The 16,708-nt window shown below is 38.1% G+C and overlaps 5 non-coding genes across 5 annotated transcripts; all 5 read right to left on the bottom strand.

Moving 5' to 3' along the window:
- Window positions 1–14,160: 14,160 nt before the first annotated feature.
- On the bottom strand, window positions 14,161–14,258 carry LOC149263827 (small nucleolar RNA snoR113). The gene has a single exon (XR_016261410.1). It is a non-coding gene; the product is annotated as a small nucleolar RNA snoR113 (small nucleolar RNA).
- Window positions 14,259–14,604: 346 nt separating this feature from the next.
- Window positions 14,605–14,702, bottom strand: LOC149263826 (small nucleolar RNA snoR113). Its single transcript, XR_016261412.1, has one exon. It is a non-coding gene; the product is annotated as a small nucleolar RNA snoR113 (small nucleolar RNA).
- Window positions 14,703–14,854: 152 nt separating this feature from the next.
- LOC149263825 (small nucleolar RNA snoR113) lies at window positions 14,855–14,952 on the bottom strand. The gene has a single exon (XR_016261411.1). It is a non-coding gene; the product is annotated as a small nucleolar RNA snoR113 (small nucleolar RNA).
- Window positions 14,953–15,115: 163 nt separating this feature from the next.
- LOC149263824 (small nucleolar RNA snoR113) lies at window positions 15,116–15,213 on the bottom strand. The gene has a single exon (XR_016261413.1). It is a non-coding gene; the product is annotated as a small nucleolar RNA snoR113 (small nucleolar RNA).
- Window positions 15,214–15,377: 164 nt separating this feature from the next.
- LOC149263823 (small nucleolar RNA snoR113) lies at window positions 15,378–15,475 on the bottom strand. The gene has a single exon (XR_016261415.1). It is a non-coding gene; the product is annotated as a small nucleolar RNA snoR113 (small nucleolar RNA).
- Between the last annotated feature and the right edge of the window lie 1,233 nt (window positions 15,476–16,708).

The following is a 16,708-nucleotide window of genomic DNA, read 5'->3' as shown; positions in this document are numbered from 1 at the left end:
ACAGGGCATGAGAGCCATTGCAAAAATGTTGTACACTGACACATTTGGCAAGGAGTAGAAGAAGCGTGCTACGTTAGTGAACCTATAGTAAAAGTTCTAAGATTGGTAGATAGGGACAACCCTGCAATGGCTTATTTGTATGAGGCCATGGATAAGGCCAAGGAGGCCATTCGTTCTTATTATGTAGACAAGGGTTCTACTATGCTTGATAAACATATGATGTTATTGAATGTGATTGATAGTCGGTGGACAAGGATGCTTCATCGACCCATTTATGCAGCATCACTCTTCCTCAACCCCGCATTTTCATACAAATGCGCTTTTAATTTTGATGGTGAGGTGATGGAAGGGCTCCATTCTTATATTCAAAGGATAGTCCCTGATCCTGAACTTTGTAGCAAATCAATCACGAAATACAGTTTTATCAAGATTTTGTCAACCTATTTGGCTTTAATGATGTTATTAGGGAAAGGACTCTCTTCATGCCACGTAAGTGATAAGTCATCACTCATTAGAATTTTCAATTTAGAATTTACTTATTTATAATTCTAGATTTTTAAAATTCAATTATGTAACTTTTATTTGAAAGTTTAATTATGTTTTAAGTTTTTGACTTATTTATTTCTTTATTTTGTTGTAGATGTTTACTGGTGAAGCTATGGTGCAAGGGCACCAAATTTGTAGAATTGGCCATAAGAATCTTCAATCAAACATGTAGCTCTTCACGTGTGAGCACAATTAGAGTGTACTTGAAAAAATACACTCAAAAAAACGTAACAGATATAACTTTGAGCTTCAACCTTCAGTTGAGAAATCAAATTTATTGTAATTTTTAATTTATGACCCTCAAGTGTTGGAGTTCATTAGTTTTTCTGACACTCCTACAAGTTGGAGTTCTCACGCCTCAATGATTTAGTGTATGTGCATTACAATATCCGACTTCGAGTGAAGCAAATAGAAGCACCAATGGATACAAATGTCATTTCCTTAACAATATTGATATATTGTCTCAGTGGAAAGTGGAGTCTGAGGTGCCCATCTTGGAGGAGTCACCTACATGGTTAGAGCCAAAGGAACCATTAGAACAGAGGCAGTAAAAGGAAGACTCGAGGGAGGAGCAAGAGGAAGAGGAGTAGGAAACTGTGGGAGCATCAACATCAACACCATCTGCTATAGATATAAGAGAGCACAATTCCATACCCATCAGTCATTATTTGACATTAGATGCAGGGGCAAGACCTTCCACTATTAGGGGCAGGCTTGGCAAACAATCCATCATGTGTTCCCGTAAAAAGGGGTGAAGGCATTGATTTCATATAGATAACTACTAGTTTTATTTGTTTTGCTACATATAACTCGTGTTGATGAAATACTTTTATATATATGATGTTATTTAATATTGGTTCTCCACATTCTAGTCCTTGATTGAACAATTATAAGGGATCAACAAGATTTCGTATCGACTTTGATGTATCATTTTTATTTTACATCCACCACATCATATATATCAGTGCTTTCTTTTTATGTGCCAATGTGTTTATTTCATGTTGTTATTGTTTTATATGTTTAAAAATCTAAATAAATTGGGAAATATATATATATATATATAATGCATTTTTTATATTTGTCGATATTGTTGATAAGATGTTTTCTGGACCCTCACCAATATTTTGTCGATACCAATATTTTCAACACTGGTTGTAGCAACCCACAAGCCATAGTTTTCACTTCTTTGTACTTGCATCCATTTCCCTTTATAGGAGAGAGCAAAATAACCTCACCTTCCAACTAGGTTTTCTCTTACAAGGGTTTCTCGATTCATATCTTGTGTTATTATGGTTGTGATGATTGTATTTGTCTTACTTATTTTTTGTATTTTATATTGCATGCATAAGCATACAACAATAATTAACAAATCTAGAAATGTAGATTTCAAATTTTCATTATATATTTGTAGATCTATTATGACAAACTATCCAGTGGAATATCCATAATAGTTGACATATCAAAACAATTATAAGATTTTTTCAAAAATAATGAGTTAATTCAATATTTCAAAAATTCAATCAAAATATATGTTGTGTTGTTGTCTTCCTTGAAGTCTTTTGAATTTTAAAAAATTTCATCTCATCAAACCTATAAATAAATTTAACATATTACAAGTGTTTCTCTAACGTTAAACTCCCATAAATATGTGTTAAAGCATGAAAAAGATACATGCCAAAAGGATGTTTTATGTCATTCCTCCCAACCACCCAAGATAAATCCAATTGACAAAGTTGCTTTTTTAGATAACTTGTCAACCTCACCATTTATTTCTTTCTAATAAGTGCAAAAGTGATATTATTAAATGAGTACTACCTTTAGAACTCGAACCAAATTCTTAATAAAACTTTTACCATTAATTCAATCCATTAATATCTTTGAAAATATGAACATTTCTAAGGTATCAATAATATGTCATCTATTTGTTACAAATTTCAAAGGAATATACAAAGCCATAATTTAGTGTTGTGGTTTGTGCCTTGACCTCCTACATAAAATAAATAAAACTATTCAAATATGAATAACATACCTCCAATTCCACGCTTTCCTTCCTAACACACTCTATCAAATAACACGTCCTTTTGAATAATCTATTTCAAGATTTCTAACGATTCTTCAAGGCTCTATCTTTTTAGGTTTGTAGGAACCACTTTAAGAAAATTTGATTTTGATTTGCTATCATGCCACATCCTCTTTCCATTCTTTTAAATATCATGTAGTTTTTTTAAAAAGATATAATCTCCAATTGACGAAGCAAGGAAGAGTTTGGAGATGAAAGGTTATAAGGTTTATTACCATGATAGTAAAGATTACAAGTTTTATCATCATATAATATAATTGCTATAACACTAAAACTCATGTAGCTATGGGCCATCAAAAGTGCTCTACTTAATACAAGATGTTTCCTATTGGCCACATGATCATTACGTTAACAAGATGACTTCAAACCAATTGTGTCACAAGATGGCATACAACACATCCTAGAACCATATAAGAAAGCATCTATGCCTAATTAGTTGCAAACATAATGCAAGAAAAAAATAAGGACAAAATGTGAATTAACTGTTGGAATGAAGAAAAGGAATTTGCTCGATTGTTTGAAAACTCAAATTACAAAAAGCAATAAACAAGTGAACAATGAACATTTTGAGTCGAATCTTGTATATGAAGTAACAATAAGAAGTAACATTTTGAGCCAAAGCTTGGATATGAAGCAACAAGAAAAAGGTTAATATGTCCCTGGCATGAAGAAAAGTCTCACTCCTTACTCTAAAAGCACAAATTAGGAAAAATGGATCAAAGAAATGCCAAGAAAATAAGGAATAGAAAAGAGCAATTAGTGCAATAGAGCAATACTTTCCACTATTCAAAAAACCCCTATTTATGGATGTGACACAGGGGAATGAGTCTAGTTTCAAAAAGACGTGGTTGACATTGACAACCATGCTATCATGACATACTCCTCCCTAGCAATCATTCATATGACTAAAATACCAAATATAAGGGATCAACTTCGTAGGAAATGTGCAAAAAACTTTATCAAATGAAATCTCACCACCTTATAATGCACCTAATAATACTATAAGGAACAAATCACTTTTTTATCGTAATGGATTCGACTTGGAAAGAAGAGAGACTTGTTTCCTTGCGTACTACTTTTGCACATAATAGACAACTTGGCCATAAGAGATCTCATCTTCATTTACCATGCACAATTGTTAATGTCCTTGCTAGTGTGAGTTGCATTCAAGGTGCATTGACCCAAGATTCCAATAATTCCATGACAATTGTTGTATTGCTAAAGAGAAAATTAGTATATGAAAATGCATACTTGTCATGATCTACTTGTTATGTTGCATCAAAGAAATGGATGTGATGCTTGTGCTTTATGACTTAAGCAAAACACCATCATATAGACATGAACGCATTGTCATTGATCGACATTGGGAGATTTATCTTCCAAAACATTGCCATAAATGAAGCTAACACCACAATGGCTCCTAAACTCATTGACATTTCTGCAAATAATTGTTATGTACCAAATACCTAAAATACCACAAAAATAGAAAGAATGAGTAAATAAGAAAGAACTCAAAGGGGGGAGCCTCCTTTTAATATATAACTAATGCAAAAGATGAGATCATTTCTAGAATTAGGTATCCTTGCCATATATAGAAGACAAAGGGTACAATTACAATTAAGGAGCCTAGCCAACCATTAAAGGGCCTTACTAACCAATAATGACAACACCAATATAATGATAGAAATATGATATCTCAATATCTCAGTGTTCTAGGTCTTTACATGCCCCTCCCATTCAAACAAGCATTTTACTCGGCATGTGTTTATGCATGAAGAACTCACCTTCCCATATTGTATCTTCTATTGGCAAGCTCTTCCACTTTATGAGGTACTTGGTAATTGATTGATTCCACAATTGCTTGGTCCATGTTCTAGTATGATTTTCCCTTCTTTTATCAATCTCTGCAAAATAGTTTGAATGTGGATCTTGTCACTAATTACCTTCTTTAAATAAAAAAACATTGAAGAGTAGATGAATGTGTGACAATGAAGGCAACTCTAGTTTGTAAGCGATACTACTAATCCTCTACAATAACTTATAAGGACCATAGGACTTGGGTGTTAATTTATTGTCCTTTTTTTGTTATTTGAGGTAAATATGTTATGTTTATATCGTTGCATCCTCAAAAACACCTAATCAATCTGGTCCTGGAGGAAAATAGATATATCTTATTCTTGGGGATTGGGATAAGCCTCCAATAAATCAGGCTGAGTTGTACAGTCTTCTTCAAGGATTAATGCTGGCCAAATCCCTCTCTGTTAGGTCGCTCGTCATTGTGGGAGAGTCTAACAATATTATCAGACACCTCAATCTTGGCTCAACTCTAGCTAATACTAAACTTGATTTTATATATCAAAGAGCCATGAATTATATGTTTATCTTTCAAAACACTCAAGCTAAGCATGTACTTCGAGATCTCAACTCTCAAGTGAACTCGCTAACCAAGCCTGCAATTCTCTTGGTCCCTCGAACCATGATAGTGAATGGAACTATGAGAGAGGCCCTAATCCCCTAAATTGGATTTATCTTAAAATTAAAATCATGTCTTCCCATTCAATTCAAAGTACAAGAGCATTCATCGTGCCTTTGAATGTGGTCATGATCTCTATGCAAACCACCTCAAGTCTCACTCAAATATTACATAATCCACCATCACACAATTGGACATTCTTCATCTATAAATGAGAATTAAGGTATCATCCATGCATTTTCTGTGCAACGAGTCCGGTCCATGGCTTCGACGTCAACCCACCATCCCTGCATGTTAATTTTTGGTGTGTTCTATGCTTAAGAGCAATTTACGTCAATTTCTTAATTAGCCCAATATCAATAACCAGTTTAGCAATCACATCAGCATGATAGTAAAATGCATATAGAACATAAACATAAACAATGGAAGACAAGCCAAGACAAGAGAACATAAGCTGTGGCACTAGTCAAGGACAAACCTCAATGTGGGGAAACCCTTGATCAATTCTTCTTATATTCTTCAATAGTTCAACAGAGAGACAGATAGTGCAAATATACAAATTTGATATTTTATGACAGCAACAGCAAACCCTAACCAGCAAAGTCAACACTGGTCAAACAAGTCAGATTTGACCTCCAAATAAGCTCGGTCAAAGCTCAATCAACTCGGCCTCCAACAGCAAGATGAAACAACCCAAAAAATCAGTCAAACATTGGTCAACAAAAGTCAACCTACAACCAGCAACTAGGGCGGTCAACGCTAGTCAAACCAGAGGTCAGATCACCTCGATTTGCATGCCCAAATCTGTGGCCTGCCAAGGAGAAGCAACCTCACCCAATCCGCAGTCAAGTAGAGGTCAACGCTGGTCAACATTGTCCAAAATAGTCTCCTTGCAGCTTCGGTCAAACCTGGTCAAAGCATCCCTAAATAGAAATCTGACTCCTTCCTTCGCATGTGTGAGAGATGTTGCCCCAATCTGCGTACCCAATCAAGTGAGGAGAGATAGATGAGTGAAGATGAGATGATGGAATAATGAGATTATGTCTCCTTTTATATGCAACGATGAGGTTGAGCTGGGGGTGAAAATGCTTGTTTTGCTTGTTGGTCGACCTTGACAACTAGTCAATAATACAAATTAATTCATATCTCCATATATACATGTAGAAATCGAATGATATTTAGATCAATCCTACAACTCTCAAAGAGAGGAATCCAAGAAAAATATCACCTGCCATAAATAAAGTGACCCATATGGAGTTTGGCCTTAGTTGCCAATTTTAACACTCCCTCTCAACTAGGGAGAACTCCATTTGCCATTCGATACTATTTCAGCCATCAATGCACTACTCTACACTGCTTTGTTGAACCATGAAGAAGAAGAAGTGATCGAGAATGTATCATACCATTCTCTACTGACCCGAAGTCAATTCCAGATAAAAGAGTGTTTCATACCACTCTTACTGACCCGAAGTCAATTCCAATGAAGAGAGTGTATCATATCACTCTCACTGACCCAAAGCCCGTTCCAATTGATCCCAGATCAATATCATCCTAGCATAGGGAGTATGATAATACACGATGCGTCCATCAGTAGTACTATGGTCCCTATCCTCATTCCGTACTCATTGGCTAAATGAGAGGTACTTCCCATAAGTCTGAGACTGCATGGGTAGGATGTCTCAACAGGAGAAGGATGAACCACTCATCCTACCTACATGTCACCACGGGGTATCATAGGGGAAGGTTGAACCACTAACCCTATACACAGCAAACCACTAGGGGAAAGTTGAGCCACTCAGCCTATGGTTGCTCATCGCTCCAAGAAGTACCCCAAGCCCCTCGAAGCTCCCAGAGCTCAATGTCCATATCATACAAGACCCTCATAAGAGGGTCTCTCCACGACTCCTAGTCGTTCTTGGAAAGTCGTGCATTTGGCCTTTCCCAGGGGTTTTTCATAATGTCGACGACCTACTCATCAGTCCCAATGTGATGGAGCCTTATTGCTCCTTGTTGTACCATATCCCACATAAAGTGGTACCTGATATCGATATGCTTAGAGCGATCATGAAAAATACAGATTCTCTGATAATCGGATCCCTCTGGTTGCCACAAAGAATCACAGTGGTATCCAACACATGTCCAAACAGCTCATTGAAGAGCTTCCTCAACCAGACAGCTTCACAAGAGGCCATACTCGCAGCTTTGTATTTAGCCTCAGTGGTGCTCAAGGCAATCGGCTTATGCTTCCTGCTCATCCAGGATATTGAAGCAAAACCCAAAGAAAAACAACACCCAGAAGTGCTCTTGCGATCCACCACACTGCCAGCCCAATCAGTGTCTAAATAACCATGCAAGCTCACATCTTCGGCAGTGTATCTCTATCCATGAGTGATTGTGCCCCAAAGATATCTCAAAAGATTCTTGGCACGAATCCAATGTGTGTGATGAGGCTCAACCATATATTGGCTCAACGTATTAACTACAAAACATATATCCGGACAGGAGTTCACCAAGAACATCAATGCTCCTATGAGTTGACGATACTCAAAAGCATTTCCCAATTTAGGTCTGGCAGCACTACCACATAACTTCTTAAAGTTAAGTTCCATCAAGGTAGTTACAGGCTTGCAGTCCACCATCCCAAATCTTTCCAATGTCTTCACAACATATTTTCCTTGAGAGAGGAAAATTTCTCCTGGCTTTTACTAGACCTCCAACCCTAGGAAGTAGTGCATTAGTCCTAGGTCCTTCATCTCAAATTTGAAAGCCAACTCCCTCTTACATTTGTGAATGAGGGCCTACACCTATCAGAAATAGGTCATCCACATAAAGTACTAGTATGAGAGGTTTATCATCTTCAACCTTAAAGGTTCGGATCGACTTCACTCCTAGTGAATCTCAGCTTCATCAGATAGTTATCAATCCTCTCATACCAAGCCCGGGGTGCTTGCTTCAAGCCATAAAGAGCCTTCTTCAACCTGCATACATGAGATTCTCGGTCATGAACCTCAAACCCCTTGGGTTGTTCCACATAGACTTCATCTTTGATCGAACCATGCAAGAAAGCGGTCTTGACATCCATTTGATGTAGGTTCCATCCTTGCAAGGCAGCAAGGGCTATGATCGAGCGGATGGTGGTGTATCGAGCAACAGGTGCAAATATCTCATTGTAATCTACACCTTCCTTTTGAGAGAAGCCTCTTTGAGCAACAAAGCAAGCCTTGAACTTTTCAGCACTTCCATCAGCTCCATGCTTGATTTTGTAAAGCCACTTATAGGTGACAACCGATTTGTCCTGGGGTCTAGGGACCACATCCCAGACATCATTCTTCATAATAGACTCGTACTCTTCATTCATAGCGTCCTTCCAAACTTGTTGCTTCACAGCTTCTTCAAATGATGCAGGTTCAATTTGAATGATAGTGCTCATGGCAGTAAAGTATCCTTGATACTTGTTCGGTTTCTTGCTCTCACAAAAAGTCCCCCTCAGTGCAATATGTCTCTCAGCATCTTCGAGAGTCTCCCTAAGCCATGAGGGTCTCCTCTTGGAGGAGGAGGCCTCTTGGGGAGGAGGATCAATAGGATACATAGGTTCATCAACATCCGACATTGTCTCGTCCTCTTTTTCACCCTATTTTTCGGTGTCTGCTTCTTTGTCCTTCCTTGGGATAGGAAGGTTGTTGATCTTGCTAAGTGCCATATCTTCGTCAAAGGTGACATCATGACTTATCTCAACTTCCCTTTAACCAACCACAAATTCTATAGCCCTTAGAATTTTCGTTATAGCCCACAAAGATACCTTTCTTCCTAGATGCACCCCATTTGCTTCTTTTCTCTTTCGGCGCATGAAAATATATGGGACTTCCAAAAATTCTAAAATGAGAGACATCGGGTTTCTTACCAGTGAACATTTCTTCGAGAGTCTTGGAGTCCAATGATTAATGAGGGCATCGATTTTAAACATACACGATGGTATTCACAGCTTCGGCCCATAGAAACTTCGAAAGCCCTTGATCATGAAGCATGGCACGAAAAGCTTCCATAATAGTACAATTCTTCCTTTCGGCCACACCATTCTGCTCAGGAGTGTATGGTGTTGTGGTCTCCCTCTTAATCCCAACTTCTCTGCAAAAGTCATGGAATTTATTGGATACTCGATCCCATTATCAATCCTCAATATCTTGATTCTCTTCTCGGATTGATTTTCGATCATGGCTTTGAAGTGACGGAACCAGGTGAACATTTCATTCTTCTTTTTCAAGAAGTAGATCCAAGTCTTGCGAGAATAGTCATCCGTAAAGGTGAAATAATATAAGTATCCTCCCAAGGAGTTTACGGGCATCATACCAAATATGTCGGAGTGGATCAATTGCAATATATCAGTGGTCTTGTTATTACTCGAGGGGAATGGTCCCCTTGTAAGTTTTCCTTCGACAAATCTTGGACATATACCTTCATGCTCTACTTTGAACTCGGGCATACCTGTCACCATCTGTCTCACATCAGAGAAGCGCCTTCTAATGAAGATGGGCAAACCTCTAGTGCCATAGTTCAGATTATAGAGATGTGTCACAAGACATGGCTCCTAATGGACTTCCCCCAACTTGATACAAAGTGTCAACCCGAAACCCAAGAGTAGAAACATCTTTAAAATTCTTTTTCCAAACACGTGCCTTTCCATCGATGAATGCCACCTTGTATAATTTGTTTTCCATTGCTGAAATAGACACCAGGTTCTTCTTGAGATCAGGTACATATCTTCTTGTAAATGAATCGTGTTACCCTGATTCAATTGAAGGGTAACATTCTCTACTCCCTTTATGGGATAGGTGGCATCATCTCCAAGAATAATCTCCAAGTTTGTCTCCTTCTCTATCAGATTAGAGAGAGCTTCCTTGTACCCGGTGAAGTGCCTTGAGGCACCACTATCAATTAGCCAATTCCCCAAAGAATCCGAAGGAGAGGTAGTGGAGAGGGTCGATATAAGATAGTATTCCTTTTGCTTATTGTTCACAACATTTGATTCTTCATACGTGGAGTTCCTTGCTTTCTTGGAGGGTTGACCATTTCCTTGATGTCATGCATTCCTTTTTCCTTTGCCATTGAGCCTGTCATTCCTTTTATTGTTGTTGTTGATGTTGCCCTTGGAGTGATTGTGATCATAATCATGTGATGTGTCCCTTCTATTTGGACACTCCCTCGCATCGTGGCCAAACTTATTGCAAACAAAGCACCTACCCTTCCTTCCACCCTTTGATCCCAGCTTTCTATTGAAATGACCTTTAGACCCTGCATTATTTCTCCTTTTGGAATGAGCAGAGAAAGCAGTGGGGTAGCCTCTATTAGAAGGCATTTCTTGCTCCACCATTCTTGTCTCTTCTTGAATGCATCTCGACATCAATTCTTCAAATCTCAGAATTCGATCATTATTGAGAATAGTGGATCTAAATATAAACCACTTGGGTGGGAGTCCTCCAAAGGGTAGTGATAGTAAGTTCCCTGTCAGGAATGACCTCTCCAATCGATAAAAGATCATTCTTGATCTCAGTGATCCTTAAGAAGTAAGATCGAATATCCTTGCCCTTGCCCTTCTGAATATCATTCAATTTATTTTTGAGAAATAAAATTTGATTTGCATCACTAACCTTGAACATGCTGACCAACCTGTCATAGATTTCCTTGGAGGTGTTTAGATCGGAGATGTAGGCCACCAGACACTTGTCAATGGAATCTCTGATAATCTTCTTTGCTTTGACTTCAGCGTTGTTGTACTTGTTCTTTGTAGCAACCGATGCATTTGATGGAGGCTCGGTGATTTTACCCTTCACATAATCCAACACTTCTTGTTCTTCCAATGTCAGATCAAGAGACATCTTCCATCCATGATAGTTGGACTTTTCACGGAGCTTGTCTTCAACCGGGAAGTGGGATGAGGAACCCATTGAGCCTTTGTCCTTGTCCAACTGTCTTCGATGATTGCTCTTTCACTCTTGCTTGCACTTTGTCTTCACATCAGCTCTGATACCATGTTAATTTTTGGTATGTTCTATGCTTAAGAGCAATTTACTTCAATTTCTTAATTAGCCCAATATCAATATCCAATTTAGCAATCACATCAGCATGATAGTAAAATGCAAACAGAACATAAACATAAACAGTAGAAGACAAGCCAAGACAAGAGGACACAAGATGTGGCACCAGCCAGGGACAAACCCCAATGTGGGGAAACCCTGTGATCAATTCTTCTTATATTCTTCAATAGTTCAACAAAGAGAAAGATAGTACAAATATACAAATATGATATTTTATGACAGCAACAGCAAACCCTAACCAACAAAGTCAACATTGGTCAAACAGGTCAGATTTGACCTCCAAATCAGCTCAATCAACTTAGCCTCCAATAGCAAGATGAAACAACCCAAAATAGTTTGAAAAATCAATCAAACGCTAGTCAACAAAAGTCAAACTACAGCGAGCGACTAGGGCAGTCAACATTGGTCAAACCAAAGGTCAGATCACCTCGATTTGCATGCCCAAATCTACAGCCTCATCCAATCCACAGTCAAGGAGAGGTCAACATTGTCCAAAATAGTCTCCCTGCAGTTTTGGTCAAACCTAGTCAACGCAGCCCTAAACAGAAATTTGACTCCTTCCTTCGCACGTGTGGGAGATGCTGCCCCAATCTGTGTACCCAATCAAGTGAGGAGAGATAGATGAGTGAAGATGAGATGATGGAATAATGAGATTAGGTCTCCTCCTTTTATATGCAACGATGAGGTTGCGCTGGGGTGAAAATGTCTATTTTGCTTGCTAGCCAACTTTGACAATTTGTCAATAATACAAACAAATTCATATCTCCATATATACATGTCGAAATCAAATGATCTTTAGATCAATCCTACACCTCTCGGAGAGGAATCCAAGAAAAATATCAGCTGCCATAAATAAGGTGACCCATATGGAGTTTGACCCTAGTTGCCAATTTTAACACTGCAGCACCAAAGGATAGCAACCACAATCTCTGTTGATGGCTGAAGGGGGTCATGCTCACTCATTACGTCGCAGGCTAATTATGGTTTGATGGTTATTCCCAATAAGTTCAGTGTTCAATGTCCGCCACTCCTTAAAATTCGTAGAAGGAATAGTTCACCTCCCAGCCTCCATATCTCCTCTAGTGATAAATTTTTCTCTTTTGCGCTCCGTTTCAGACCCTGGTTGCTTTGCTCCAACATGCAGTTTCTTAGGGTCCTAGCAGAAGAAAGAATGGTGTACAAGCGAGGCCAATATAGGCCCTCTAGCAAGCAGATTGAATTCAAGGAATCCTCTAACACAACAGAATTAGCTTCCCTTGATGTCGAAATAGACAGTTTGTCCACTCGGATGGATGCAATGTTGGAGATTTTGTCAGAACAGAAGAATCAAATTCATGGTTTGCATGAGGACATTCTCTGGGTTAATTCCCAGCTGGCCTTAGTTCAAGTTGCACAACAACAAGAAGGACGAGGAGCCCAGTTCATGGCTTCTTCGGCTAATTTAGCACCAGTGGCACCTGTTGTTCCAGACTTGAACCAGACAGCACCAGTCAAAGATATCATAGTTTTAGATGATTGGTCGTATCTTTAGCTTTAAATTTTTTACCAATGCCAATTTTTCAACAATGATTGAAACTTATGCAGCAGGAAAAACCATTCAGTAGTACCAATCAAAAGCACAATGGAACATACCACTGGTAGGGTGTTTCCAAGCATTACAACTATCCCAAATTTCTGCCAAAATGTGAAACCCATCAATGTTTTCAACAATAGAAAAATTTGTACATCGAACAGAAACAATCAGTATCACATTGTAACATACCTCTGGCAAGCATGTTTCATTGATGAATCATTTATCTACAGCAATTAAATAAACAATCTAATGAATGAACAAAATACCTGAATAATAAATGAAAATATAATAACAAAGCAACAAAAATACATCAACTCATCATGGTTACTCGTGTAATTCTAGAATAGCTGGAATCAGTCAGACCCAAAATAGATCAAATTACAAAAACCGAAAATATAACTTATAAAGCATTACAGAAAGGCAACAGCAGATCTTAGCCACTCGTTTGAAGTACAAATGGAGCCATAAAGAATATTGATACAGAAGAACAATCCACACAATAACCAAGACAGATCAATGCTTCTGCTTTATTGGGAATTTTAACAGAAATGCTTAAACAAGTAACAAAAAATGCATGTATAAGAAAAAGAAAAAGTATCAGAAAGCATAGAGTGTTTTTCTAATATACTTCATAGTTTCTTTTGCTCCGCATACAGTTTTCTTCTCACAACTCAACTACCCAAGATAAAAGGTCAAATAGCAGGTAAAGGTGCTCATAGTTAATGCATCAGGACACAACAAATATCCAAACACTTGTACGGTATAAAATCAATGTGAAAATACTCTAAACTCATTATAAAGAAGAGAAGTAAAATGGTTTGGCCAAGTGAAATTCAAATGCTGCAAGGAACGACACAAATAGTGAGCTTCTAAAACATATTGGCAGGAAAAACACAGAAAATTTTATTTATAGGAGAAGAAACTCGTCCAATGAAAGTGCACCATATTAATCAACTAACAAATAAATTCGCCAAATCCTCGAATCAAAGTTTCGCTTTTATTGCCACTTCCAAAACGATGGACGTAAATAGACCTATCTAATGAATGTTAATGGCTCAGAAAATCCCTTGAAACATTCACAATCATACAGACTAAAAAATTTCATATGAGCCGTAACCTCAACCATGCCTGACAAATCGGTCAAATGGATCTTGCACTTAAAGGCACTTAAAAAAATGTTGCAAATGTAATGCATACATGTTCAGCAAACAAGTCATGACATTGACCATCATACATCTAGATGTAATAAAAATTTACACAACTCTAATCCCTCGTCTCAAAGTTTTCCAGACAAAAAGGTATGCGAAGTGTAAAAAAGATCCCCTTAGCCTGTGCATTGTCTCACCTAGCAAATATGGAGATTTTTGGGACTTGATTAACATTTCAGTAGATACTTCTGGCTCAGAAAATACCCTTAGCAGTCAGCATCATCCTACTACCTACTGATAGAAATCAGAGCAGCTGTAAGACCGGCCTTTGCTATCATCATTGCCAGTGATACTGAACCGAATGCAGGCAACTCTAAACCCTTGTCACTAAAGATTTCAAGACAAAAAGTTTCCAAAGTGCCAGAAAGATCTCAATAGCCTCTCCACTCTCACGCCTAGCAAATTTCTGGAGGATTTTGGGAATTCATTAACCATTTCAGTAGAGAATCCTGGCCAAGTGATCATCATACATCTAGATGTAATAAAAATTTAGGCAACTCTTAATCCCTTGTCTCAAAGTTTTCCAGAAAAAAAGTATGCAAAGTGTGAAAAAGATCCCCTTAGCCTCTGCATTGTCTCACCTAGAAAATATGGAGATTTTTGGGACTTGATTAACATTTCAGTAGATACTTCTGGCTCATAAAATACCTTTAGCAGTCAGCATCATCCTGCTGCCTACTGATGAGAACCAGAGCAGCTGTAAGACCGGCCTTTGTTATCATCATTGCCAGTGATATTGATTAATGAATGTAAGCAACTCTAATCCCTTGTCACGAAGTTTTCAAGACGGAAAGTTTGCAAAGTTGTAGAAAGATTCCATATTCTCTCACCTAGAAATTTCTCGAGGATTTTGGGAATTCATTAACATTTCAATAGATACTTCTGGCTCAGAAAATACCCTTAGCACCAAGCATCATCCTGCTACCTACTGATAGGAACCAGAGCAGCTGTAAGACCGGCCTTTACTATCATCATTGCCAGTGATACTGATAAACAAATGTAAGCAACTATATTCCCTTGTCATTATGTTTTCAAAACAAAATGGTTGCAAAATGGAACAACGATCACATTAGCCTTTGCATTCTCTCCACTAACAAATTTCTGGAGAATTTTGGGAATTCATTAACATTTCAGTAGATACTTCTGGCTCAGAAAATACTCTTAGCACTAAGAGTCATCCTGCTACCTACTGATAGGAACCAGAACAACTGTAAGACCTGCCTTTGCTATCACCATTGCCAGTGATCCTGATAAACGAATGTAGCCAACTCTAAACCCTTGTCACTGGGTTTTTCAAGACAAAATGTTTGAAAAGTGAAAGGAAGATCCCATTAGCCCTTGCATTCTCTCACCTAGCAAATTTCTGGAGGATAGTGGGAATTCATAAACATTTCAGTAGATAATTCTGGCTCAAAAAAGGCCATTAGCAGTAAGTATCGTCCTGCTGCCTTCTGATAGGAACCAGAGTAGCTATAAGACCGGCCTTTGCTATCATCATTGCCAGTGATACTGAACCAGATTTTCACATAAGAAATGAAAATTGCAGATAATTCCAATTCTTAGGGGAGACTCTAAAATGTGTCTAATAATTACAATTTGAAGGCATTGCTGTTTTAGACTTTAGTGATAGAAAAGTTAGAAGTAGGTGAAGAAAAGTGACAAATAATAAGAGCTTAATGTTGAAATGTGTAACTAGGTTCGGTCTTCATAATATCTAATATAATCATGACTTTATGTATTGATGTAAAGAGAAAGAATTTTTATTATTATTATTTTGTAGCATGGGTTTCATGATCAAGGTCCCTTTTTTTTGTAGCTCACGCAGCCATTGAGTGCTTCTAGATTTTGTCATTGAGTGAAGAAGTCAAGGAAGTCATTATCATATATGAAAGACCCTATTAAGCATATTGTATCATGTCAAAAAAAAAAATTGTGAGACAAAAGACCCCCTGCAAGACAAGTTGGCCTACATTAAGAGAAGTCAGCCTACAAGCAGGAAAGTTGGCCTCACTGACAGCTACTTGACCTCCAAGGAAAACTATATATAAGGATACATCAACCTCATTTGAATTTTGAAGTGCAATCCAAGAAGTTCGTTGAAGACAAGAAAAAGACCTAGAAAGGTGAGTGAAAATGAGGACGAAAAAGAGAGAAAGAAACCGAGTTTGAAAGGGATTGTTTTAGGGCTAAATTTCCCACACGTGCGAAAGGATTAGGGCAACATTTATTGCAGCAAGACAGAAAAATCAGTCATTCTAGAAGGCCGAAATCAGGTGACAAAGGGATCATCTTGCAAGCCGAGTTATTGAAGAAGAAGCAGCTCACTAAGCAAAGAAGAAAGGACTATTTCACCATATTCTCACTCACACGTGTGGCCTAGGGTTTCTGCAGTAAGGCTGAGTTGCAGTCAAGAAGTTGCAGGTCCGAAATATTGGTCAAAGGAGAAGTTGCATCTGCTATGAGGCAAGTTTGACTTGGGTTGAAGGAAGTTCATCAAGGAGCAGTTTGACTTGGCCTTGGAGGGGTCTTTGTCTAGGGTCATAGGTCTTGGAATTCGTCATTTAAACATACATTCTATAAGAAGAGAAGAATTCTTGTGGGTTTTCCTCTCAAGAGGAGAGCTTTTGGCCCTGGCTAGCAGCCTACATTTTGTGTCCTCTTGTCTCATTGTTCTTTATTGTTTGGTAGCTGTTTGATGACAAAGAACTCGAGAATAACCAAGTAAAAGAAGAAGCT

Source organism: Pinus tabuliformis, chromosome 6, assembly GCF_031772625.1.
Source record: "Pinus tabuliformis cultivar Carrire ecotype Pingquan chromosome 6, CPIR1, whole genome shotgun sequence".
NCBI lineage: Eukaryota > Viridiplantae > Streptophyta > Pinopsida > Pinales > Pinaceae > Pinus > Pinus tabuliformis.
The sequence above is the reverse complement of the archived record's forward strand: the minus strand, read 5'-3'. Positions and strand labels throughout refer to the sequence as shown.